The sequence below is a fragment of the Myotis davidii genome, unplaced genomic scaffold, assembly GCF_000327345.1.
Source record: "Myotis davidii unplaced genomic scaffold, ASM32734v1 scaffold316, whole genome shotgun sequence".
NCBI classification, from domain to species: domain Eukaryota; kingdom Metazoa; phylum Chordata; class Mammalia; order Chiroptera; family Vespertilionidae; genus Myotis; species Myotis davidii.
The window spans coordinates 838,922-845,218 of NW_006287072.1; positions in this window are offsets into that span (position 1 = coordinate 838,922).

Sequence of the window (6,297 nt, forward strand, 5' to 3'; positions counted from 1 at the left end):
TCAGACATATGCAAATTAAAATGACAATGAGGTATCACCTCACACCTGTCAGAATGGCTACCATCAACAAATCAACAAATGAAAAGTGCTTGCAAGCATGTGGAGAAAAGGGAACCCTAGTACACTGCTGGTGGGAATGTAGACTGGTGTAGCCATTATGGAAAACAGTATGGAGTTACCTCAAAAAATTAAATATGAAACTGCCATTGACCCAGTGATCTCTCTTGTAGAAATATATCCTAAGAAATTTGAAACACCAATCAAAATAAGTATGTACCCCCATGTTCATAGTAGCATTATTTACAATAGCTAAGATCTAGAAACAGCCCAAGTGCCCATCAGGAGATGAGTGGATGAAAAAAATCCTATGGTACATTTATACTATGCGGCAGTAAAAACAAACAACAACAAAAAAAACAAATCTTTTATCCTTTGAGACAACATGGAGTGACCTGGAGAGTGGTAGGCTAAGTGAAATAAGGCGGTCAGAGAAAGACAAGTGAGATTATCACATAATCTCACTCATATGTTTAATCTAATGTACAAAATAAACTGATGAACAGAGTGAATCCAGAGACATGGAAGCATGGAACATAGTGCATAATCTTGGAGTGAAAATGGGGGAGGGGCAGGGGTGGGAGGTGACCAACCAAATAACTTGTATGCGTATATGCATAACCCATGAACACAGACAATAGGGTGGTGAAGGCCTGGGGTGGGGAGTGGGGGCAGGCTGGAGGGGGTCAATGGAGGACAAAAGGGGACATACCTAATACTCCCAACAATAAAGATTTAAAAAATTAAATAAAAATAAAAACCTGTACATTCTCAAAGACAATTATTTTGGTTGTATAGATAACTTTGTACATTTAGAAAAATTCCTTAATTTATTGCACAAATGTGTTAAAATCCCTCATAAAATCAAGGTAATAGAGTGAAATAGAGGCATAATTTGATATACTATCTGATGACTGAGATTTGAAGGGGTGAATTGAAGAAGTGTGTATGTGGGCATGTGTTTGGTAGGGGGTGTTCCCAGTCCATCTTGAACCAGGATTCAGACTACTTTGAATAATTCTGATCAATAGTTGTCAGCAAGAGGGCAGCTGGCTGGATCAAATGGTTTTTCATGTGTGCTTCGGAGATGAAGCAATTCCAATGGGGGAGAGAGCCTGGCATCTGTCTGAAATACTGGATGCCCAGTGGGTCCTCGGGCCAACCACACTGTGGAAAGAGAGCTCCGGGTAAGGCTGTTACATCGGTGTGCATGAGGAGATGATGTGGTGTTTGGATGAGCAAGTCCAAGTCAGAGCTTAGTGAGAGCTTTGCAGGAAGTGCTGTGTGAATGAGGCACTCTCGGATGTCTGAGGGTGCCAGAGGGCTTCCTGGACTCCTGAAGGGCTGGCTTTTTGTGTGGCACTAGAATGTGCAGAGTCAGAGACTGGCACAATCACATCCTCTGCTCTGGCCTATCCAGTTCTTCTCAGGCTGTATAAATGACAACAGAAGTCTAGAGCAGGACATACCTGAATATATGGGAGGCATCCCTGGTAACTCAAGAAACTTTTCCTGATCTGTGGGTGAGTGTTCTGTTGGGAGTGGGCATATTATTTGAAATATATGTCCTATGTAAGGTGGTCTAGAGCCAACGAAATGTAAGTAATTATGTAAATTTTATGCAATTTATAAACACAAACTTGGCAAGTTCTGGCACTATTCAAGTTATAGATTTGTAACAAATTATGCATTGCCATGCTCACCCCTCTTCTTCCAATCTCTTAAGCAAAGGGAATAAACTATGCTGTGTATTTCTCCATAGCAACAGTGTCTTTTGGAATTTTAGCCTCTGTGGTATGATATTTGTTTAAGCTGCAAGATGTGTGAACAAAATAAATCAGAGAAAAAAATCAACCCACACAGAGTGCTTTTCTTTAGCCACATTGGCTTCATGACCCAACACAGTTTAAAATTAGATAGCCTATGAATTTTAGTTTATTTTGGAAACCGTTGCTTAGGATTAACAAAATTATTTGTTGTATTTGTTCCAAGGAAGAAAATTATGAAATCCTTGTTTTCTTTATAAATTGAGCCAACATATTTTAGACTGAGATATCAAGAGGATGTACATTCTTTTATAGAGTCTGGTTAGCATTTTTGGAAGAATTTGTTTCTTATTTGTCTCCTGGCAAACACATTAATACAATTTTGCTGAAAATAGCCCAACAGCAACAGACTGGAATCAGAACAATAAGCAGCTTCCCAAACAGTGTCTTAGAAGCATGTTATGACCCTTAAAGATTGTTGGTAAATTTTGTCTTAAAAAAAATGATCATGCCCAGCTGGTGTAGCTCAATGGTTGAGCATTGATCCATGAACCAAGAAGTCTCTATTCGATTCATGGTCAGGGCACATGCCCAGGATGTGAGCTTGATCCCCAGTAGGGGGCATGCAGGAGGCACCTGACCAATGATTCTCTCTCAGCATTGGTGTTTCTACCTTTCTCCCTCTCCCTTCCTCCCTGAAATCAATAAAAATATATTTTAAAAAATAAAATCATATTTTTAAAAAATGATCACGTTTTGCTAAAGTAAAAAAGAAAAATCTAATTGTCTATAAAGCACTTAGATAAAGCACAGCAAGAAAAATCTCACTGAAGCAATAGATTAAATAGTTCTCAAAATGTGAACTTAGCATACTTATTTAGTCAAAAGTATACTGTTTCTTCTCTTTACCTGTTTTATGAAGAGTCAAAGAATCCCTAGGACACCAAGTATCCCTAGCTCCTTCCATGAGGCTCACCTGTACAAAGCAATGATCCTAGTTGGAAAAGGTTAGTAACTTTTTTGTAAATGCAAATGTCCAGTAATAGGGGAATAGCTTTATTATTTATATCTATGCAATAGATATTTGTGGCCATTAAAAAGTTTAAATAAGATGCATATGAGATGGAATGTACGCCATGATACCTGTTTAAACCAGGAACAAACTAAAACCTATATCATATCTTGCTACCATTTATGGTTTAAAAAGGGGGAGGTTTAATAATGTGTACATATCTCTGGTTGCCTTCAAGCCAAGGAAATAAGCATATAGAAGACAGAGAAGGAGAATTAATTTTTATTATTATTTATTTTTTCATACTGTTTAAATACTATTTAAGCTTGAGAAAATATTTATTTAAAATGTTACCTACATGTGTGGCTGTGACCTTCCTTTGCTCCAAGCATATGACTTAAAGCACTGTCCTATCCTAATATTCTAGTGTAAAGGGGACTAAGACTGTTGAAGGGAACTTGAAGATTATCTAGTCAAACTGCCCCCATTTTATGGTTGAGGTGCAGAACCCAGAGTGGAGGATACTTGCCTAAGGACACTGTTAGTTAATACCAAAGTCTGGACTACAGCCCAGGCTATTGATTATAGGAAAGTGCTCTTCTCACCCCATGGCCCTAGCGAATAAACTGCCTTGGCTGTAAGAATGACCTTCCCTTCCATTCTTCTTTTGCTGAGGCCAATGCCTCTGCATCTCATGTCCCAAGGCATCCCGCCTAGCCTTTAGGCATCAACTAATTAGAAACACAACTATAAAATGTCCTATCTCAGCTTTCTTAATTTGAGATCTGTGGGTAGGCCTCAAAAAATCCTATACCTAAGTAAAAGCTAAGCACTCTGGAAAGAGAGCTCAGATTTCTATGAGGTTCACTGTCAAGTGAGATAAAGAACACTTTTCTACCTGAAAGAGACTTGGCAGCCACCAAGTCCAACCCTAGTCAAATGCACAAATGTCCTCAACCACACCTGGCTTTTCTGCTAGAATACTTCTGAATACTGGAGAGTCATCACCAACAATAGTAAAATTTACTCAGCCATTTTAGTTCTTTTTTAAAGCATTGGAATGAATTTGGCTCTTGCTACAACCCATGTCCTGCCATGACCTGCACAGCAAGGTTCAGAATCTGAAGGAGGGGCTGATGCACAAATGAGAATGTTAGACAAAAATATGAATTATTTGGGGGGGGCGGGGGCAGGTGGAGCCTCTTTCTTGAAGAGACACATCAAGTTCTGGCCTAGTCTGCTTTTATTTACTTGAATACACATTTGCCCTTTAGCAATGCATACGGTAGATCAAAGGTAAAGTTTGGTAAACAATGTAAGGATTATCAGGTCAGGAAATTGCCTCTAGCCATTGCTCCCGCAGCAGGGCAGTTTTGTGATGATATTCAGCCCTGCTGAATATCAAAGTCCGTTGGCCTTTCAACGTCTCTATTTGCACTTTTATGCTGCTATTTGCTTTAGCCTCCAGCAATGTCCATTATGTGCTGTCCTTGCTTTGGAACCCAGGCTGATAGAATAGCCATGGCAGAGACAAAAGAGAGCTCACTCGATATCACACCATGTAATAAACATTCAGCCAGATGTGGCACTCATTGCTTGCTGTCAGCTCATTGGCCAAAATGGTTCATGGGCTCAACCAACTACTGGGAGCCAGAAAGTGCTATTATACCAGGTAACTAAAGGTAGAAAGTGGGACTATTCAGTGAGCTGTATTTATTACTACCATCTTTCTCCATGAATAAATACCCAAAAGTCCTGTCAGAGTTTTAGCAATTATTTTTGTTCGTTTGGTAGTTTATTTTGTTCATTAGGTACCACATCTTAGTGAAATCATATGGGACTTGTCTGTCTCTGACTGGCTTATTTCACTTAGCATAATACTATCCAGGTCCATCCATGCTGTCGCAAAGGGTAAGATTTCTTTCTTTTTTGCAGCCAAGTAGCATTCCATTATATAAGTGTACCACATATTTTTTATTCACTCATCTACTGATGGACACTTTTGCTGCTTCCAAATTTTGCCAATTGTAAATAACACTGCAATGAACACAGGGGTCATATATTCTTTTGAATTAATGTGTTAGGGTTCTTCAAATATATACTCAGAAGTGAAATCACTGGGTCATAAGGCAGTTCCATTTTTTATTTTTTTGAGGTAACTCCATACTGCTTTCCAGAGTGATTGTACCAACCTGATGCCCACCAACAGTGCACAAGGGTTTCCTTTTCTCCACATCTTGCCAACACTTACCGTTCATTGGTTTATTGATGATAGCCATTCTGGCAGGTGTGAGGTGATACCTCATTGTAGTTTTAATTTGCATTTCTCTGATGATTAGTGACATTGAGCATCTTTTCATTTGTCTATTGGGTATCTGTATGTCCTCTTTGGAGAAGTGTCCATTCAGGTCCTTTGCCCATTTTTTAAATTGGATTCGTTTTTATACAGAAATTTCGTAAATGCTAAGAAAAATTAAACCACTTAGATAATAGAGGCAATTAAAAGCTCTTATAGTAATGGGATATACAATAGTGGTTGATAGTTTAAGATACCTATTACCTCTCTCCGTTTCTATGGGTTTTATGCTCTATACTTCCCTCATTGAAGAGATGGGTCATGTTTGTGTCATGTTTTCTCCACAGTGGATTGGATCAAGAATTAATACCTGTCCCATTGGGTGTTCATCTGTTGGCTAGCCCCATGGTTGGCAAACTGTGGCTCGTGAGCCACATGTGGCTCTTTGACCCCTTGAGTGTGGCTCTTCCACAAAATACCACATGCGGGTGCGCACATACAGTGTGATTGAAACTTCGTGGTCCATGCGCAGAAGTCGGTATTTTGTGGAAGAGCCACACTCAAGGGGCCAAAGAACCACATGTGGCTCACAAGCCGCAGTTTGCTGAGCCGCAGTTTGCCGACCACTGGGCTAGCCTATAACCAAACATTTTCTGAAAAAGTCTATAGTGAAATCAATATCGACCTATGAATTCAATGGTTCTATAGAGTTGAACCTAGAGCAGGACTTTTCAGCCATATTCAGAAAGAAAGAGAGAAAGAGATTTCATCTTCAGTGGTACCTGGGTCCCAGCTCCTACTTCCAAGAGGCTCACTGTACTTCATTTTTGTGAGGTAGCTTTATAGTCTTTCAATAAATCCTCATTTTACTTGAGCCATTTTATTATTCATACTAGAGGCCTGATGCATGAAATTCGTACAAGAGTAGGCCTTCCTTACCCTGGCTGCCAGCACCAGCTTCCCTCTGGCACCAGGAAGGATGTCTGGTCTAATTAGCATATTATGCTTTTATTATTATAGATGATTAAATTGAGAATCCTAATCAATCTTCCTCCATCTAGATTATCATTCCTGGTCTATGCCAGGCATATGTAGAAATTTTGCCACTCATACTTGGTGTGTAGTAAGGGACTAAGAAAAGAACCTGATTATTAACCTTATTTTCT